The 22,600-nt window shown below is 41.1% G+C and overlaps 1 protein-coding gene across 1 annotated transcript in view; it reads right to left on the reverse strand.

Annotated features, from left to right (window-relative positions):
- Positions 1-20,740, reverse strand: part of IL1RAPL1 (interleukin 1 receptor accessory protein like 1) — a 786,803-nt gene extending 766,063 nt beyond the window's left edge. Inside the window, exon 1 of the mRNA XM_087757310.1 lies at positions 20,524-20,740. The gene's annotated coding sequence lies outside the window, so the exon portion shown is untranslated. The remainder of the gene's footprint in view (positions 1-20,523) is intronic.
- Positions 20,741-22,600: the final 1,860 nt, after the last annotated feature.

Raw genomic sequence — 22,600 nt, forward strand, 5'->3', positions numbered from 1 at the left:
TTTGTTAAATTTTTATTTAATTTGCTGACAGATGGTTTTACAGGATTATGTGAATGGTAAAAGCACTTACTAATTATTACTCTTTTTCATTTTTTACTAGGAAACTAATTTCTTCCATAAAGGTAAAGGTGGTTCTTCATTCAAATCACTTCACTTCATTTTACCAGCCCACATATGATACCCTTTCTGCATTTACCACTATCCCCATAAATTGCCCTCTTTTCACGTATTCTGGTTTCGTATCATTGAGCTTTTCCCCTTTTTCACAAAAAAAACCCCACCAAATTTTCCATATTATCAGCTAATTCATGGCAATAAGAGTGAAACACTAATTAGATCAAATCACGTGGCATGGAAGCCCCAATTTCTACACTGTGCAGTAGATTGCATTTCAGAAGAGATTTAATCTCATCCTTGAAACTACCTCCAGGCTGTTTGGAGGTTCAGTCAGGGGTTTCGATCCACGTGTGCCCAAGGTGCAGAGGTGGAGGGAGCCTCCAGTGGTGCTCCATCCTCCAAGGCAACCTGCTTCGCATGCTCCAAAAGCTGCCCCAGAAACTGAACTGACATGTGGGAAGTGGGAACAGCCAAGGGATTTGTTTCAAGATTGTGGGTTTTTATGAATTTTGAAGAAATTATCTCTGAGTGAGAAGTGCATGAATTCTCTTTAGAATCTCATGTAGAGAAAACATCGTGCTTCACCTACAATATAACAATTCACTTTTTCTTGTATACAAGAGTGGTTTAAACTTTATTTCATTGAACAATACAAATCCTCTCTCATCTTTGCAAACTGGAAAAGAAATACTGTGAAATTACTACTTGGGGAAACATACTCATTTCCTATATTCTCCATGTAGCTTGTTTCATCTAATGACATGGAAATGTGGATGTTGTTTACTTTGAAAATATTCAAAATTATGTGTAAATGCCACGAATACGAGAGCCTTGCATTTATTGACTTGATTTAATACACAATATTAATTTCTGCAGTGGAAAGTAAAATCAAAGGAAAATAAAATTTAACAAACATGTCTCTATTTTTATCCTGTCATTTTTCTTCTGGTGGTGTCTGGGGAGATTAATTTGGCATGGCTGTATTACTACTAGCAAGACAAAACAGCTTTACCTAAGGGGAAGGGGAGAAGACATAAGCCTGAAAACTTACTGGCCTTCCCCTTCTGGAAATACTATTTCACCCCTGGCTAGCTCCTCCACATTTCTGCAGTAGCAGCCTTAAAGCAATCCTTCCTCCCCTGCTGCTTCCTTGGGCAATTATTCCGTCTTGTGCCAGGATGAATACACCTTTGCCTAGCTGATTAAATATACCTGAGAGTAGTAAGAAAAGCAATTTTTGCTTTGTGCCCAGTAGTGAGACAGAAGGGCCTGTGAAGGTGCTTCCCGTCTAGATGTGTCTCATTTGGCTCTCCTCTGTCTGATGTAGGTAAGAACATATTGCTCCTGGATTGCTTTTTCCTATGTGTCCTTTCCCATCTTACACATTAACGAAGAAAAATGATACCATTTTTATGCAACATGGGACTTGTTCCTGTATTATATCTTTAGTAATTTCTTCTTTAAAACTTCCTCATTTACTTTAATAAAGAATGTTACGTCAGTATTCTCACTGCTGCACCATATATATATATTAGGACATCCCTAATGCCCTTGATTTCTCCTGCTCTCTTTCTGTGGTACATTGTAATTTCTGGGGCTTTTTTAATTCTAATTAATTATAGGATGTTAGGACTTATTAGCTTGGAGCTTGTGACATGTAAGTGGTGTGGGGTTGGTGCTCTGCAGTCCTTTTTAAGCTGTGTATTATATTTTTGCAGTCAGCTAGACTCCTTGGCTGCACCAGTGCTAAATGAAATAAAGCCAGGAAGAAAGCTCAAGCACTGGATCTGCAGCTGTGCCCCTGCTTCCCTGCCAGCCTGGCTTTGGGCTGGGGGAACCGAGGCTCCCTGCCCGATGTGCAGGCAAGGGTGCAGGAGGTAGCACCAGCTGGGTGGCAGTTGGGACAAGAGTCCCTCTGCCCTACAGACTCCCCGACCAACACCCCACAAAGGCTTTGCACACAAACATCCCTGCACGTCATCCCGTTACACAGCACAAATCCTCCATTTATGCTATGGAAACATAGTCTGGCAGGCTGCAACAATGCCCTCACATCACGTCCAACATCTTCAACTGAAAAAGAAAACAAACTCTCACAATAATGACGTCTTAGGCAACAGGAGCCTTCCTCACAGGATTACCCCTTTGGGCCATAAATTACAGAGCACAAATATGGCGTGGCCTAGTCACCTGGCCTCAGGGCCAGGGAATGGTCCATGGCTCTGTTTTATTCAGCAGTACAGGCACGGCCACTTCTCCAAATGGGTTTCTGGCATCTTAATCCTGGAATTTAAAATTATGATACCCTTTCCAGGCTTACTCCTATACTTAAAATCCATCCTGAATCACTAAGTGCCCAACATAACTGGATTTTTTAACACTGGTTATGCAAATTTGAGATGATACAATCAAGGCTGAGGGTTCCTAAAGTAGTTTTATTCTTGTGTCTGACAGATGTCACTGTCATTACTGATCCTAACTCACATTGGCTATACTGTAATTTTACATCCTCAGTAAAGCTTAATTGTATGTAAGACAGAATTTTTTAACAAAAAATTGGTACATGATAAGGCCAAGAGGCTGAGGAACGATGAACTATCTAGGCTACCAAACACAGTGTTTGCCACAAATACTCTATAAAAGCTAATTTACATTACTCCTATCTAAAATTAGTGAAAACCTGGTTTTTATACTTAAAATCATGCTGATATTATGCTTTACCATCTCATGACTTTCCTAGAATCCCTTCTTTTGGAAGCTAATACTCTTCCTACACCAGTTGCATTATTCTTCCATTTCTTTTTAATAATGAGGTATCTGAGTATTGCCTGTCCTAAGCATATGCCATGTGAAGTTTCTTTAAGTATGAAAGAAAAAAATCCAAATTTTTCTTAGCTGCATTTGTGACTTGCATTGGAATGCCAGATTTGCTGGCATGGTTTTACAGCTGAAAGGAGGGGATTTTTAAATAGTATCTGATAACTATAGGAACCAATGAGAAATACAGTATCTTGTTATGGTAAGATAAGACATATTCTATGAGGTCTCTGCCTCACACATATCACTATTTCTGGTGAGTCGGTGAATGTGCTCATACTCTGTGAGTAAAACTGACCTGTTCCATCTTATATACCTATATATTAGTAGCTACTGTGATATACTTTATAATATATATATATACAAAATAGCACTGAAATAGGCAATCCTTCTGATACCAGGATGAATTTTTAAGCAGGCTTGAGCTATGAACAATTAATGCCATTTCCCACATTGCCAGAAGAAAGACCACTGTTAAGAACGCTTACAAGAGCAGAGAGAGCAATACTTTTGGCTACTGTTCAGATTCTAGGCAGATTTTCAGTGTTAAATACGTACTTAAGTTAGAGTGGTAAAGCGTTACAAATTGGCTGGGGCAGCCACAGACTCCCAGTAAAGCAGAACGCCACTATACACTGGATGTCAGAAAAACTGTATGGGATAAGTAGTGTCTTCTAAATGACAAATCAGAATGACATATCACTGAATATCTGCAAATTTAGCATTTGTATTTTAAGACAGGTATGTGGGAGAGCTACTGCATACAGCGCTAGCGAGAACTATTCTGACATAATAGGGACGCTTCTGGATGGTATTCTCCAAAAGATAAACTCAGATCACAACAAGTACAAAGACACCTGCTAAAGGACATAAGGGGAATAGGAAGTCTAACTAGAAGAGAAAATTTTAGTTTGTTTATTAGGATAAATATCAGAGAAGTTATGACTGCTTTCCGTATGCCACCAGGGAATAGACATGAGTCAAAAGAAAAGCCATGTCAATTAAAGGGCACTAAATCTGCGCTGTCCAGCAATTATTTTGGCCTTGAAAGCAGAAACCAGAGTAGAAGGACAAACCCAAAAGAAAACTGTTTTACGAGGGAGTAGGGATGGCATAACAATAAGGACCTGTCCTCTGTTCCTAAGGATGGGTACAGATTCAGAATTCAGAACTGGAGTATATCCTCAGTAGCAAATGATAGGATTTACAAAACAATTCACAATTAAAGTTTATGAATCATTGTAAAATAGATCTTAAAAAATAAATACAAAGATAACTTGTTCCAGGAATCATTCATCTGCTGAAGAATTTACTGTATTTTGGGCAAAAATTAATGTGGCACCAGGAACATGTATCTATAAATTCATGCAGTGAATAGTATATGTTCCACCAGTGTCCTGTCTTACATGGAAATAACTAGACAGAAAAAAGAAATTAAATATATCTCATAAGTGAATTATGTTAATTCATACTAGAAATAGAAAACTGTATTTTTTTTAAAGATCTAACAAAAAAACTTTAAAAAGGGGCTTTGAATAGTCACCTTCTTACTCAGCTTTACTGTGCAAACACCCATCATTCAGAAGACATCTTTCTACAAATTTCTTTTAGTACCTCCTGTCTAGTCTGGGGATGGCTATTGGAGGACAATTTACAGGTCAATATATTTTTCAGAAGCAGACATCATGATCTGTGAGCAATACTCACAATTCAATTAATTCTTTCTGACTGATAAAGGTAATAATGATGATATACTCAATTCAGATTGTCATAAGGTGTTTCATTTGGTACCATGTGACCTTCTGGTTATTAAGAAAGTAAAATGACACAAAGTCTGCATTAAAAATTAAATATCCTTCAAATTCAAATAGATTAAAACTTGCTTATTAATAAGAGGTGAAAAGTTCAAATTCAAACTAAGAGCCCAAATATTTTATTTAAATTCTCTGAATAATGTGTAATATGAAATTATGCTTACATCCCCTCAGTATAGTTTAGTTTTCTGTTTTCTAAACTTAAAATGCTGGGATTTCACTAATGGGGGAAAAGACTTATGCCACAGAGTTCTGAAAGGCTCATGGGAATTTGTGCAGAAATTTCTTCTTCCATAGGTAAAATCACCTTACAGAATCAACATGATTTTGAGCAAGTTAATAGTTTTGATAGCCCAGTGAAAAGTGGGTTGTTGATTGCTTTTTATTGGGTGACATCTGCAGGTAGTCTGGCATCGTAGAAGCTTTCTGTTCTTCCTACAGTCAGACCTCACCCTTTGTGAGAACTGGCTGCTATGAAATTAAGCCTGAGGTGGCTTTTTATAGCCTTCCCCAATCATTGAAGCAGACTAAAAAGACAGTGAACTCCAAACTCTGTTCCTTCAAATCCCTTCTCTACTGTGACGCCTACGAAAAAATGAGAAGGAAGAGGGAGCTGATGGCTACTGTCAATAGGGTTGCCAATATGGTTTTGTTATTACCTTGTGCTCCCGAGCTGCCCCTATCCAATTTCTATCTCATGTAAGCTGTATGGAACGGGTTCTGAGCATGCACAACACAGAGGGAAATGGAAACTGGGAGATTATGGGCAATCTTGTAATAGAACGAAATAATAATTCCTCCACCAACATTAAAATCCCTATTCCCATCCAAACCCCAACCACGATGCCTGCCTCCTCCCACAGCAGACACTATTGCGAATTCAGACAGGGCAAGGTAAAAGAAATTTTTCCACAACTCCATCATAAAAGCTTTCCACAGATATAGGCAGATGCACATTTTGTCTGTATAAAGTCATTGTATGGAGTTATGTATGGAGAGGAAAGAAAAAAAATCTTCTGTGCAAAAAGTTCAGCTTGGCCTTTAAAAGCAATAATACCCTTAATTGAAACCTGCTGATCAAACATGACCTGCTGGACTGCCGAGTGCCTTTCAGTTACCCTACAACTGGGAAACATGGCTGTCGCAAATTCTGGTTTTCAATGGAATTGTTTCACCAAACCTTTGTTTCACCAGCCCTTTTTTGGCAGGACAATTTGTGGAAGGGAGTGTACAAGACCAAGAAGGTTTGTAGCTTACTTCTGAAGAGCAGCTGTGCTACAGAGTGACACCCCAAATGGGACCTGCACTGGAGACCTGCACTGGAGACCCATTTGCCTTCCCAGTTCTGATTCAGAGAGCAGCAGGTGCCCACCTGCCCATCCTGATGGGGATGAAGCAGGCAGGGGGAAAAGTGCACAGCTCTGCACTGACCTGTCTTGACAGGATGTCAGTGATGGGAACCAGGTTTCTGAGGCTTTTCAAAGGGCAATAAAAAAAGAGGCATAGGCATCTTATAAACGTAGATATAGCCAGACAGAGCTCCAAAGTGTAAGGCTAAGAGTGAGCTAATTTATTCTCAGGAAAAAAAAGTCTGTTTATAAATATGGTTTTCATATTTAGTTAGATTACCCCTCTCTATTTCACTCTTCCCTTTCACGTGTCCATGAGTTTTAGAATGTAATAATTAGAAAGTACCATCTGCATAACAGAATCCCCAGAAACAACTGCAGAGCCTGTGATTATTAGCACGCATTTCAGAGCAAGAATACAGCATGCATTAATGCTTTACTGAAGGAAACCCATCCGTCTTCTCAGACACAAATCTGTCTTTTGTGCCCTCCTCACACCGCAAAACACCGTTTCTTACCACATCTTAACATCTCACAGTCTCTAATGTCTCTGTTCCCTTAGTGAGCCAGTGAGGTGAGAAGTGCTATCATCCCGTTCTGCTCATGGGAATTGAAGTCAGGCAATACGTCTGCACTGCCAAGTAATGCAGTCCTTGAGTAAACTCCCTCACATGGTTCCTAGACCATCTACACTGCAAAATGCGAGTTCATTGCTGGTGTCTGGAGTCAACGGATGAGGGAAGACAGCTGACTCCAACGATGGTCTCTAGTACCAAGGTGACAGGCTTGGTTCAGTCTGTATTGAACTGTCCTCTGATACCATCCCATCCCAAAGCTTATCCCTGCACAGAAGCACACAACATCTACTACCAGTTTTGTGCATGAAAAAACTATCATGCTGGGGGGCTGCACTTCACACAATTAAAACTAAAAAAAACCCCAAAACCTACAGAAAACAACAGTAGTAGTAATAACTAAGTGTTGGGACCACCACAGGTGGCTAAGAAGAGACCCAAGGCCAAGTGATAAATACTGTGGTCCTGGCGAACCTGCTTGACAAAGGATGGGTGCTGGGCCGTTTGCCTATGAACTGTTCTCCACCACTTGGCTCTCACGGCCTGGAGCATACTGTCTTCTCGGCCCCTGGCCAGCTGGGCCCAGAGAGCTGCCATGGAGGGACAGCCGCCCCAGCCAAACCCCCTCCTTCACTTGGGAGCTGATGTTAAGGATGTTAAGCCAAGCCTCGACATTGGTCTAGGAGGCAGGGATCTCTCCCTAGGGATGATGTATGCAACAGAAAAGATTATGCGATCGATCCAAAGTCATGCCAGAGGCCACTGACCAACACTCAGGATTTCTCAATTTCTTAATTATTAATAACCTTTCTTTAATATCCATCCTAGAGCCTTTTCCATGCCTGTCAGCTGTTACACAGCAGACGTGGTACAGGGCTGAACAAGACAGGGAGGCAGGGCTCTGCTGACCGCTGCCTGCAGCTTTCCAAGCACCCACACGCATTGCTTGCAGACCCTGTGCCTACCCATCTGGGGCACCCGATGTGCTCCCTGTCAGCCAGGCACTGCCAGTCCACAGTTTGCCTCTAGAATGAGGTTGAACTTTGTCAAAGCCAGCCACACGATCTAATTGCAGAGCTCCCATTATTTTAACTGGCAGGTATACAGCTAATTTTCCATTTGGGTTATGAAATGTCAGGAACAACATACTACCTAAATACAGTATTATCATATAACATAAGTGATGTGTGCAGAAGGGAGTCACTATCACTGTCAGTGACTGGTGACAGCCAGAATGTCTGAACTGACAGAGTTAAATAAATTCCACATTGCTGAAGATAATGTATTTGTGTATCATAGCACATAAAATATAGGATCATTTAAGGATATTTACTCCCCTATGGCTTTGTCTTTAAATAAAATTTAGTGTTCACTTAAAAGGAGGTGTGGACAGTCAGAGAAAGTGAAGTCCCCATTTGCTCATGGAAACTGATAAAACAGTTCTTGTTTCATCCATGTATTATAGATTGTGGTCGCCTTAAAAGCTATGCACTATGCATATCATATAACAGTAAAAGTGGGCTAGATTTCCAGACATCAACGAATTACAACCTCCTGCTGAAATCAGTGATTCCATATGTCAAACACCAACAACTCTGTGTGTTATAAAACTTCTAATTGAGTTCCATAAATTTTACAGCACCCCCTAGAAGTATACGCTGTTTTGATACTTATGGCGCTCCCTTCTGTATTTTAACTATTTCTGAACATCTAAAGGAAAACGAGTGTTGCTGGACAGCATGTTTTGTTTAATTTTATTCTTTGATAAGGACTGAGCAAAAATTAGGCCCCTTCATACTAAAGCTATTTTAAAAATAAGCTTTAAATAGTAAGAGGGACAGTCTGCCCTCTAAGATAACCAGAAAGACAATTTGCACTTTAAAACAAGTTATGGACTTAAAGAAATGTGTATCTAAATTTAATTTCAAATCTACTTACAGAAACTTGTCTCTTTTCTGGTGTGCCCCTTTCCCTTGTCTTCAGGGATTTCTTTTTTGTGTGGGTTTTTTTCTAAGTCTTAATAGATAATCCCTAAAACAAAATCAAAACTTTGTGGGTGTAAAAAAAATGGTGTTATTGGAACATAATCTTGCTCTACTATTTTTTCTCTCTCCTGTAATAACCTTTAGACTATAAATTTTCAGTAAAAGAAAAAAACAAACAAACAAACAAAAGCTTTCTTTTTAAGCTAAGAATATTGTGCCAATTTTGCTCGAAAAAAAATACAAGATAATGCTATAGGAAACTGTCTCTAGTTGGAAATTCAGTCATCCTCATTCATCACAATAAAGCATAAGGTTAAAAGCTTATTTGAGAGCACACTGTGGGGTTAAAATCACAGCACCAAAACCAATAGTAAAGGCAAAGACTGTAGAACTACAGTTCCTGCCAAACAAACAATAAATGTACTTATTTCCGTGTTTCAGGTGGCACTGATACAGCCTGATACACTTTGGACTACATTATATTTGCATTTCCGTTTTTGCGTTCAAATTATATTATTAGATAAACTGCAGTCTGTATATATATTGCTTTCAAGCAACAGTTTTCATAGTCTGTGTCAGTGTGGGATTAAGCACACCAAAATATGTGTTAAAATCTTGACTCCTACTGTAATCTAAACCCATCTACACAGCAAGCAGCTCCTGCCAATCTATGAGATATACTGCCCACAGCTTCCCCTGTTTCACAAAACAGACTCCCTCTGAGTTATAAATTCAGGACTAACATAGAGCCAGCAGCCTATCTTGCACACGTCAAGATACTGTCATTCACCTGACTGGTGGCCTCTTGACTCCCTGACTTTGAGAAACTTTGAACCAGCTCATGTGGTAATGCATGAAGGAGCTCAGACGGAAAAACACATGTAGGTCTAAACTAGACACGCAGGCAGACTTTGTGCAGTGGGTCCTGGTCAAGTATTGCAATGTCTAATTCAGTGCTCTTGAATTCCAGGACTACGAATTAAAGGAGCATTTTCTGCCTAATGGTGAGTTGGACCAGGCAGGAAAGCGCAAGAAAAGTGAAACTCTTGTGGCTAAACAGCCCTTAAGTGTGTAACTACAAGGATAAAAATAATGGTAAAGGTAACATATGAAAATTGACATTATGGTTGTATTTTTCAATATTAACACCTATGATTTTATAATAAAAGACATGTATATACATGTATACCTCTGCTTATATTTATATATATACATCATCATTATTTGAAAGATGTCAAAATAAACACCAATTAAAGCTAAAAGATTGATCTTGATAGGAGGTGTTTGAGATGGCTGGCAAGCCTTATTTACACATTTCCTGTGTTTTTATATATCTGAAGAAACATCAAAGGTTTTTAACAAGTAAACTATATTCTCACAGGCATAAAGTATACTCTTCTGATTGCATTAGAGTGGCTGTACAATATAACTTCTTTGCTTGCTGACAATGGGGTTTGCCATGTTAATTAAGTAATGTGTCTGTGATCTTCATTCATTAAAATTAATGCAATAATATCTATGTTGAAGGTTCATATTGGACTCAGTCTGGCAAGCTGAATGAAACGGCTTCACTGGAGTTACTCTAAGCTTATTCTTGATGTAACACAGAGCTCTGACAGGAGTTTCTGTGTGAAATCGGTTTACCCTTGCTTCGCTTAATATTATTCCCCATCAGCAAACATGAGTATCTTCGGAGCAGACAAAAATGTCTTGTATTAAACAAAGCTATGGAGATCATGAGCCTCCAGCCGATAGGTCATGCCAGGCACAGAGCCCGCTGGCCGGGTGTATTCCTGCGGCTGGCTGTGACGGGGGAAATGCTGCCGGCGTCACCACTGAGCTCTGTGGTCCAGCCACGGGGGAAAGCCATCAGCTGGAATTAGCCCAAAGGATGGCACTGAGCACGGCTTGTCATTTCTAGTAACAAGACTTAAAACAAAGGGCAGAGGGTTTGTGTATGAATCCCGAGATCCCCTTGCCTCTGGGATTATCTCTCTGCAAATCAGGAACTGCCCTGCTTCGGCTTTCCCTTTGGAACCACAAAGGCAGTACCTGTGAGTGTACGGCAGGTGATGGTCCTGCACCAACAGGGAAATGCACCACATGAAATGAGAGAAACTCGCTGCTAAGATTTTAAGATTCCCAAATCTAATTCACTATACACTGAGATCAACAGCAGTCTTTTCAGCAACTCCCCAGGCATTGGATTTGATGAATAGGAGCAAACACAGGGCTAAAGTTCAGCATCTAAACCAGAAAGACCTATTACTATTAATGTTTTTGTTCTGTTAACTAGATGGGTTACACCTGAACTCTGGCAAAGAAGAAAAACACAAGCTACCTTTGATTGATGCCCATCCATACTTTACATACAATTAATTCAGGCAACATGGAAAAAGAAGAAGATGAATAGTGAGGTAACCTTAAATTAAAAAGACTGATTAGTATTTAGGAAACAGGCAGCTGACCCAGCCACCCCCAGCAGTATGACTCACAGTACTATATTAATATTTGTATTATTTAGCATTTAAAGACCTTAGCTGAGAGTCCTGTTCTGCTAAGAACTTGCATTAAGTACTCTGAAATTATCTTCCCTGATTAATTTTCTACAGAAAAGAAAATGTTTTCATTAAAATTTTATGTGTAAAATGTCATCTTTTGATTCAATCCTCCCAAAATCTAAGTACTAAATAAAAAAAAAAAAAAAAGAAAAAACCCACCCTCTAGCCAATGTGGAAATTACTTTTTTTCTGCAGGAAACCAAATACTTCCCATGATTTTCAAGGGCTGGCAGAAAACTGAATTTCCACTGAGGTAGGGAGAAGAAATTGATATTAACCTTTCCTCTAACCCTACTCCATATATAATAAAATAGAAATCTTAAATAAAGACTTTATGTTATAAATAGATGAAACACTTAAAAAGACAAGAAGGTAGGAGGTGGTTTTGTCTTCCAGAGTTTAGAGACAGGAAACTGAAGTATGGATAAATTTTACATGGATAAGTTTTATAGAGAATAAATATTTGGAACTAGTGAAAGGGACTGATTTCAGGCCTTGGACATCCCATACCTTCAAATTAATTTTATTAAATATCAACAGTCCTGGAAAGTAGCATGGTACAGCAGTAACTGGAATTCAGTGTCACTCATCTGTAATTTTATTTTTATTTGCCTTATGTTGAAGTATTCAAAATCATCGCTAAGGACTTGTTTCTTTGTTCCTATCAGGAACATTCAGAAAGGGCAAAGTTTGTAGTGATACCATGGATCCTAAAGTTAGCGCCTGGCTCTCAGTTGCCCCTGGAAGCACGTCTCCCTTCAGTAACGACAAAGAGGTCCTCAAGTTTTGTGAGCCTTTGTGGAAACCCATCTTCCTTTGCTGCCTACCCTAATTATTTCTATCTTTGTTCCAAACCTGCAAAACTAAATTTAGGACGCTGAAGAAATAAAAGACATACATTACATTAGCTAATATGGAAGTCTTAAAAACTAAGTACTACCACAAACAGACACAATCCAGAGAAAACACTAATTAACAAAGGTCCCTTGTACGTGAACAGCCATAGATGTACAGTGTCTGTCCATTGAGCCATGTGATTATCCTTTAATAGAATATACCTTATAAAGCACTAAAGAGGCAATAGGAAGGAGGATATGTTAAACTAACTAAAGATTAAAAATTATCTATAACTTGATTAACCTGCCAAATTTTTAGAAAGAACTAGCTCAGGATGTATACCAATACTGCATATATTTCTAGTGATTATTTTTAAAGGGCTTTATGATTTTCCCATCATAGCAACTGAAAGCACCGGAGACCAGCGATGGCCTAACAACGTTTCAAGAATCCAGACATTCCTTTCTACAAAGAAATAAAATATGAGGGTCGCGTATCTTTTAATGATATAAATTGATGGGACTGACTATGCTGTCGATAACATAGTGAAGCTTTATTGAATTCTATTAAAGTTTACAAGATTTTATTTTTCTAATCAATGTTAACCTATTAAAGATAAGAAGCAGCATGAGGTTTTTTTCACAGAAACTAACACAAATGAGAAAATTAGATGATAAAGCTGGAGACTGATCAAAAACCTGCTGAGTACAGTGGGCATCTTTCCATTTCCTTCAGTGGGTTTTGGATCAGGACTTTAGTAATGAGGACTTAAACAGCCAAATTAGGTTGCCCAGTCAGCACTAATAAAGTCTTTATTAAGCAGTACTGCAATTGCCAGATTTGTAAACTGAATAGGTGGTGAAGAACTATGGTCACAGGAACACACTTACAGTCCATCTAGTCAGACAGCAGACCTCCAAGGGAAGCCAGTAGCAAATCCTTTGGAAGAAGCATCCTTTAACACTTTAGAAATCACAGATGCACACATCCATTCATTACACTATAACTGGAAGTTAGCAGGTGGTCCTTGCGGTACACAAGGTGATAGCCTTCTTATCGAACTATCTGTTACACAGGCTGATAATCTTCTTATCTAACTATCTATTACAATGCAAAATTTTAAAATTTTGTTTTTATTCATAGACTTACTCAAGGTATTCTATTCTACTAGTCCTTTTTCTTCACTGTACCCTTGCCAGTAAGAGACAAAGAATTTGAATGAACTGTGTAAAGGAGTACTTTTCTTTACTCAGTTTAGATTTGTTACAATTTAATTTTATTGCTCATCAGGAAAACAATATATAAGAGAACTCGAAATATCTTTCAATAGCCTTCAGTATTCCCCACTGCATCCCCTGTCCTCCCATATCATATCTTCCTCTTTTTTCTGAATAACACAAAACCTTTATCTCTTTCTTCAGGTGGGAATCTTTTCATGTAGAAGTCTCTTCTTTTTGCTGTCATTCTCTGGTCCTTTCTTTTTTCCTTAATAGCTTTCTGCATAAGAAGTGACCAAAGGCAGACACATTATTCATACTGGATACGACAGTCAACAGTTGGTAAAGCAAGTGTTACACAAGAAATACTAAACAAAGTTTTGCATTCCTTTTATAATATATATAGCTTGCTTCTGCTATGAACTGAGCAAATACCCTGATCGAGCTTTTCCGTAACAATGGACAAGAGATTTTTGATAGTATCTGTTGTTCTGTTGGAGAGGTATACAGGAAACATTCAGATTGTACCTTCCAAACTGTTACCATGTATATTTCTAAAATAACAGATGATGCCATATAGCCCTGACTGGTGATCTTTGATAGTCCTTTCAAAGTATGTTTTAGTTTTGGCATTATGAAATAAACTTGTATTGTCTTCGAATAAGCTGCATTTACAGATCATTAAAAAACAAATTAATAATAAATCAATCTTCAAAACAGCTACCGTCTCATGGTATGTTTGAATCATGTTGTTTCCCATATTTAGCATAAGAAATAACTGGAGTACTTTCTCTTTATGGCTTGCTCTCAGTCTTCCTCTGTGTACCTATGTGCGTAAATGCATATCTATCTGAGTAAATGCATATGTATGCATATGTAGGCACATGTATTTGTGCATGTGTGTGTGTACATAACTAAATATATATATATGTACAGAGAGACATTGCCAGTCAGGGAACCTGATTTAACACTGGTGTAAGCACACCAACTTCAGCTATGGGACCCTCCAAAGAAATGTCTAATAGAAAGTTGACAAGCGCTTTCTGTTTTGTAAGAGGAGATGTTGAGTAAAATAAACTCTCTGTGTAATAAATATGCAGATCTTATTGATAGATTGATACATAGACATACACACACATCTCCATTATGCATACAACTTGTTGAAAAAGAAATGCCATGCATTTCCAGTTACGTTATTCTAAAATGAGTAAAGGTAAGATTTCCTGAAAAAAAAAAAAAAAAAAAGTTTAAATCTGGGAGGAGACAGCCAGAAAGTATTGAAGAGAAGTTGAGGATGCAGGAATGCCAAGGTGCTATATGGTAACAGTTGTGCTCTGCTGCCATCCTGAAATTCTGTGCACTGAACAGCAACCTGACAGACACAAGGCTAAAATTGTTGCCAGGGATCAGTGCCACACAAAAGCACCCTGGCCAAACACATCCCTCTGCAGACATAGTGGCTCCATCCCAAGGTTTCCATCATACCGACAGATCTTCTTGGTGTAGGAATTATCCTTGAGGCATATGATCCACTGAGCTGAGAGTCAAATCCAGTAGAGATGCGCTGCCAAATGGATGTAGGCAGGGATGAATGTACTTGCAGATCCCTTACACCGTGCAGGCACAGCAATTCTCAGTCTGAGGCAACTGCTCTGGGAACCCAGACAGGTCACTGCTGGTTAAACTCACTCCTCACCAGCAGAAGCCTTTCCCTGTGCATTATAATAATACATGTTAGTATGACTTCATTTTCCTTGAAACAGTCTAAACTTTTGGCTGGGATTGAGTTTACCAAAATTGCTACTGACAGTTCAAGCACACATTATTAAGTGGAATTTAATAGGTGAAACTGAGATAGTGAGGTTTTACGTGGCGGTTGCACTAGCTTTGTAAGAGGCAGTCTTGTAAGAGCGTTGTGAGATTTTGGTGGAAATTCCAACCATTTGTGCTTTGTCAGAGGAAAATTTGATTTGTGTAAAATATCTGTCTTTTCTGAAACAGCCAACAGGAAACATTCTTTCTCTTATGTTCCTGCCACTAATTTATTATTTTATGGAGAAGCACCTCAAGTTACCTCAACTGAGAGAGCACAGTCTCATTGTGTGACTGGAAACATGCATGAAAATGAAAAGGTGATGGCCCTTGCACTGAAGAGTTTGAGAATTCCCCAAAATATTCGAGCAATGGGAGCTGGAAACTGCAATAACTTTAAGCATCTGGGTCTCACTAGTGAAGAAGAGAGAAAAGGAACATAGAAATACACCCCATCTCTGAAGAGACAGGAGCTACATCACCAATGTCTGTATATTTATATGCTTTTCTGCCCCCTTTTTTAACCCATTCTGCTAGTCTCCATCTTCTTCTTTTACAATGCACTATTCATTGAGGACAGCTGTGAAGGACCAGAGAACAGAAAACTTTCTGACACCACTAGCCATCCAATTGCCAAGCAGTACTACCCCTTCTCTGCCTGCTGATCGTATAGATTTGTATAGATTGTATCGGTCTTCTCAATGCATTAATTAGGTTCCCATGTTTCTTTTAAGAGGCTACACTGAGTACTTCCTAAATTATGCCCAAAACTAAAAATCAAATGGAAATAATATCTATTGCATTGGCGAAAATCTAAATGTTTTAATTTTCTCCCTTTCTTCTTCTTCATCCCCAATCAAAAAATCTTTGTGGGTAATTGCTGCAGTTGATGCTATGACCATTGAAGGACTGTTATATGTCTGTGTGCTGTTCTTATAAACATAAAATTTCTCAGCACAGAAAGCAGTAAGACTGATGTCCTTGGTTCATTTGTTCAGACCTAGTTATCGAGGCATAAATAGCGTGCTGTATAACACCATGAAATGACCTAGGAATACCTGTAATACACAGGTACAGTGAGACCTAGAAAAACAGAGCACCCAACATTAAAACAGAGAACAAGCACTACCTGATTTCCTTGCCCTGGTCTTACATAGCTTTAGCAAATAACACAGGATTTTCCCCTTTTGCAATAGAATGGAGTTCCATATGTGACTACCTTAGAGGAACATGCAAAGCTTGAATATTAAGATTAAAAGCCCACAACCTTTCATCTCCATTCTTCCCCCTTCCCCCCCTCCAAAAGAGCTTCCTTCCAAATGTGCATTGATTTTAAGCTATCACAAGTAAAATTCACTGCTATATTTGATCTGTTTTTGGTTTACGAATATGAAAATGATACAGAAGTGCATGAAAAATGATAGGTTAAATGATCCCTCCTGAGTCACTGTGGTCCATCATCTCATATTTAATTACATTTTAAAATAAAACAAGCATACACTTGAACTGATAGAGCATAATGGCTGCTTTGGTGCTGCTGTAGATGTGCATGTAAAGACTTAAAGAAACACATGGATTACTGACCTGACAGGCCGTGATAGTAATCCAAAACAGCCGTTACGGTCTCTACTGTAAATTCTTTTTATTTCATGGACCCCTGACACAACGGATGGCAATGAGATAGAGGTTTATAATAGAAATGCTGACACAACCTTATCTATAGCTGTGCAAATGGTGCCGCTATAATTAAACTTTACAACTTGAGTACCACGCGATAAGTTGCTAGTTTTTAATCATATTAATCAGAGCTTGGATGTTTCAATTGCCATATATTATCATGCAGCGTGCGCTATAAAAATAAGAAGATTCCCAGCCGCTAAAGATCATAGCTGTTATGAAACACAGAAGCATATCCAAACACTTCTCTGTAAGTGCAAATACACTGAAGGAAAACCTCAGCCGGTTATGCATTTTTTGCTGTTTCCCAATACATGGGTTCGACATAATAGCCACAGAAAGTACTCTGAATGCATTACAAGAATATCACTGAATAGTAAAAAAGCTTCATTAAGATCTGCCCCGTATGTTTCAAATTTTCCTATCAGCAGTAAAACAAGTCTACTGTCTTCAGTGATAACGACAGTCAGAAGCCTGCTCTTTCAGAGGGAGGCACTGAGACTATTCTTCACGCACTGCTGTTTTCTTTAAAAGCCAGCTTCCCAGCGCTAGCGAGGAGTGGGTGGCAAAACTCTCACTGCTTTCAGTGGTCTGAGATTTGGAGCCTGGGAATGTTTTATGTAAATATTTCTCTTCACATTTTCTCTTCATTTGTCCGAGTGATTTACAGTTTTACTTCAGCAAGGAAAGTTGCCTCTTGAACAAGCTATATTTGGTGCAAACTGAATGGATATTCCATTGGAGCTGAAACCCTCTATTTTTACCAAGGGGGTATTGCTAACTACAACAATGAAATTAATCTATAAATAAAATTCGGTTGCTTACCACTTTCTCTTACCCTAAATTTGCAAATCCTTGCATGCTGCATGCCAGTTTACATGTACCATGTGATATATTTCCACACTGTCAATGCCTACTCTTTTACAGCACCAGTTTTATAACACTTTCTGTGGACAACTGTGCTTTCCTTTAAGATGGGTGGTACAGGTATGTAGCCTGTATGTCACAAGAAGTCCTGTAAGGAATTAAAGGGAAAGAGTCTGCCTGTAATCGCGCGTGGTGGAACAGAGTATGCCATGGACATTTCTGAAAATTATAAGAGCTGTAGCAATGCATAGGAGTTGCCATAGTGTTATTCTGACCCCTGAAGGATGGAAACAGAGTTAACTTCATATCCCTTTTTTTCAGTTTACTCAGTATACTCCATGAATGTCAAACTCTGAACTACATTAGCAGGATTTATTAGTGCTTGCCCAGACTTACCCCCCAGAAATATGAAAACAGTCATGAATTAATGGTAAACCAACTTTAAAATACTGATGTTTTCAGGGAAGCAGAGGAAAAAATGATTTTTCAGGCTGGTTCCATGGTAAAATTACTGTGAGCTTGATAGTGCATTAAATCTAGTAGTTATGTGAAGATCATGATTATCAAGAGATGTAAAACTTACTCTGCCCTCACCTCTTCTTAACTGAAAAGTGTTTTAGTGAAATTTTGCTAGGACGAATTCAGAGTGAAGTGGGGAAGGACATAGGCCAGTGATGATAAGATCATTCATTTCAGCTGAGTTAAGATTTCATCAGGCTTACATTTTTCAGAAAATGCATCCATTAGAGGTATGGGGCCTCAGCAGTGCCTTTGAAAGCTTATCTGTCTTCAAGGAGTATTCTTCAACAACCTCCCCCCTTCCCCGAACAGATAGGAATAGTGATTTATGGTTCTAAAATGGATATTAAAGTAAAGTATATCCTGGTACTACTACCTTTGTGGACAATTCGCTAAAAAAGTCCTGAGTTAAACTGATGGGACTCCTGTCACACCTTTGCTCTTCACCTACTCACTTCTGAGATGCTTGAAATGTGTTAATGAACCACCTTTTAGGTTCCCCGTAAATGTAACAGGTAGATTAGGCTGCTATATCTGACAATACTTTTTTCTAAAGTCAGTCATGCTGTACTCTAAAACACAGTAGCAGCATACTGCTCAAGCTGCAAGGCAGTCATTGCACGCGCCGAGAGAGACAACGCTACCCGTGTTAAGCGCCACACATCCTCAGGGCAAAACAGCACCAGCTCTGCCTTGAGCACTGGAAGAGGGGTCAGCAGAACGATGTGTTTGGAGGTAGGCGACGGCGAGGGGGGGGAGGAAGATCAATTTTAATTTCAGTTTTGTTCCTCCTCCACTCAGCTGTTGCCACGCTCTGAAGTCCCAGGTTGCCGTGTGACCTTGCCGAGGAGCACGCAGCCGGATCTGCTCAATGGGACCATTGTGCAGCCTTGCAGGGGCTTTTCTGGAGCCCTCTCCGTGGGTGTGGCTGAATTAGCAACTAGGCAGCCTCCTCCTTTGTCAAGTCCCTGTCCCGGGGAAACTCCGCCAGGAGCACGCTGATGCAAAAGGCAGCCTGCAAGAGGCAAACCCCTTGTCAGGAGCTGAGCAAGGATCTCCCCTCCTCTGCCCATGTCTCCATCCCCTGCTGCTGGGAGTGCCACAAAGTTAACCCAACTGATCGATACGCTATATAAGCATATTATTCCACTATCGGCGACTGATACCACTGATGTAATCAAGTTACATAATCACCGTCTTTGCACGAATACATCCATCTTCCTACAGATAGATCTGCATATCTTCTTCCATCCATTATGCATGAACCCACCAGCAGTACATAAGGGTATATATTTTCGCACACACTACATAACTTTAGCATTGCAGTGCATTGCACTGCACAACGTCATCATTATTGATTCCCTCAACCTTCCCCCATTCCCTCTATCAGAACTGATTTTGCAGAGAAAGATTACCAATGTGCATTGCTTGGATCCCTTTAAATCTTTAAAGGCTGAAGTGCTTCCCTTGCTCGCTTCTGTTCTTAAGAAGACGATCTTTTCTCTCCTTTTTCTCCCTCTCTTGCTTCACACCACAACTAACAGAGGAATTAATTCACACACAGTCCCTCAGCCAGATGCATATATGTATGAAATACCGAAGATAGCATCTCTGTTTGCAAATCTTCAACTCCCATACACGTGGTCTGAGGTTTCAGTGGGTAAGTTATTGGGTGAAAAAAAATATTTAATAGCGCAGGTGGATGAGAGATTTTTCAGGCTACTGACATTTACGATATTTCTCTACTATCAAGATGAGGGTTTTTTTTCCTCACTGTCCCTCAGTTTATAATTTCCTTGCAGGATTTACAGGAACAGTTGTAATCCCAAATTACCGGTGGCATTTAACCCCCTTGGCACCAGAGCACTGTACCACGATTAATAAGGATTGCCACCTTAAAGTTTAACAACTTGAAAAGCAAGATTTCTCTACCTCCATTGCAGCTATGAAATGCAGCAGAATGCTGCACAGAGTTGGAAACATTTGTTTTAACCAGTGGATGGGATCCGATCTCATATTAAATAGATTGCATCACGGAGAGCTGCTTTACTATCACATACCCTTTTCAGTCAAAAATATTACAACTGGGAAAAAAAGGAAAAAGAGGGAAAATGAAAGACTCCTTGCTTTTACGGTATTCCTCCAAACCCAGAGGGTGCAAGAATACACAGGGAGGAGGAGATTTTTAATTTTTTTTTTTCCATTTATCGCAAAAAGCACTCACCAGAAGACCTACTGCAGTTATTCCACTCAACTGCCAATAACGGCTGGAGCCCCTCGCATCAGGGTAATGCAGCAATCCCGAAAGTACCCATTTCAATCACACGCCACCAAGTTTAGCAATGCCGGGCTTTTGCCTGGATAAAATGACCTTACCCACAGGAGTCTCCCGAAATATCCCTCCGGTGCGATCAGTCAGCGAGGCGAGTGCCGGGCACCACACTGCGCACTCGGCCGGAGAAGCCCCGTGTTTACTCCTGGGGCTGAGCTGGCCGCGAGTGCCGCGGACGCGGCGCCCATCCATCCACCGGTGCCAGCTCCGCCGCGGGCGCAGGTAATTCCATACAGACTTCGGCGCCCCCCCGCCCCCCCCGAGTCGCCCCTTCCTTCCTAGTTCAGAAAGTGCCCGCGTCGCCGGCGGGAGGTACCATCCAGGTGCGGCGGGGGGGGGGGGGGGGGGGAGGAGGGGGCGGCCGGCCTGGGGGCCTCGCGCTGCCCGCGGGCAGCTCCGCGCCCAGCCCGCCGCTGCCGCCGCCGCCGCCGCCGCTGCCGCCGCCGAAGGCCGGATCCGGGCTGCCGCGCACGAGTCTCCGGCGAGCGGCGGTCCGGCGGGGTTTCCTGGTGCTGGGCGGCTGTGGGGAAAGCGCTGCGGGGGGGGAGCGGGGGGGTGCCGGGGGGAGGGTGCTTCCCGGGTCCTAGCACCCTCACCGCCGCGCCAAAAAAAAAAAAAAGGGGGGGGGGGAGGGGGAATTGGGGGGAAAAATCTCCAAAGGGAAAAGAAGAAAGGAAAAAAAATCGGTTGTCCGCTTGCCCCGAACGATACTAATCCCCGGTGAAAATGACAAGTGATCAGCACAGAAGAGGAGGTCTTGATTGATAACCACAATCCACCCAAAATATCCTAAGGAGCAGAGGAAGAGAGGGAGAGAGGGAGAGAGGCGAGAGAAACTGCAGTGCATAAATGATTCCTGTGTTTCTACGAGCTGGGCTCGTTGGGCTGAACGCGTCCTCCGCCGGGCCGCCAGCCGGCAAGAAGGTGCCGTTACCGCCACCCGATGGACGGCGCGGCACTCGCCCGGCCGCGCACCGCGCCCGCTCCGCCAGCGCCGGCTGCGGAGGAGGGTTTTTTTGGCGGGGGGAGAGGAGGGAGCGAGGTGGGGAGGCCCTTCGGAAGGGATCCTGGAGAAACTCCTGGGTAGCCGCCCGCCCGCCCTCCCTCCGCCCCAGCGCCGCCCGCCTGGGCCCGCAGCGTTGGGGCCGCAGGCTGAACGCCGGGCGCGCAACATGCGCGGGGGTCAGGGCTGCTTCTCTTTTCCTGTTGTGGTTTCTGGTTTTTTTTTTTCCCCCTTCCCCTCCGGTTTCCCAAGAGCAGTGTTGTTTTAGGAGAGATGATACATTATCTATTCTTGGATTTTTATAAGGCAAACTGTGGGCCTCGCTGTTGCCATGGGATCTTCTTTGTGCGAACTCTCTGAACTGTGTGGGAACAGTTTTATTTCCTTCCCTTCAGATTTTTTTCTTTCTTTTTTTTTTTCCTGCTTCTCCTCTGTAACTCTTCTGAAGATATGTATCAAAATGTAACTGCATTATTGCCAATTAAGATTAACAGCAGCTGCAAGGTGCATCTAATTAGGAATGTTAATTACTTCATGAAATAAATAGTCATTTGCAGATGTTTATAATACTAAACAAATGCTCTATAAAATGTAACTCTGTAAAATTCTGACGCTCCCCCCCAGTAAATTTGATCACATTCGTGCACAGAGGCGCCGGGGAGCAGACACCCCCCCTTCCCCAGCACTAGCCCTGCAGGCGCACGCTCACAGGAGGAGATACCCGGAGTTGCCTGTATGTAGATAGCCGGTTGGGTCAGAGGCATTTCACACTCTTACAACCCATTGCGTGGGGTGGGAGGGTGGAGGAGAGGGAAACAGCCGAGCAATGTGAGCTAAACGCATACAGTCACATATATGTTTATGTCCATGTAAATGGCGATTTCCGAAACAGGGACAAAGAGACTAGGCAACATTGGGTTACCACTAAATCCATCATGCCTTCCTTGTGGGGCCATAGAGAAGAATCCAAACTGCTACAGTTGTGAAACCCCCAACATGTTACAAGAGAAGAAAAGAGGGAAAGAAAAGAATAGCAGCGTATGGGAAAGTGTGATTTCATTATGGATCATGATAAAGGATTATTGATAGGCAGATAATGTGCCATGCAGAGTCAGTGG

The sequence above is a fragment of the Nipponia nippon genome, unplaced genomic scaffold, assembly GCF_047370975.1.
Source record: "Nipponia nippon isolate SJK-2023a ecotype South Korea unplaced genomic scaffold, ASM4737097v1 scaffold_2, whole genome shotgun sequence".
NCBI lineage: Eukaryota > Metazoa > Chordata > Aves > Pelecaniformes > Threskiornithidae > Nipponia > Nipponia nippon.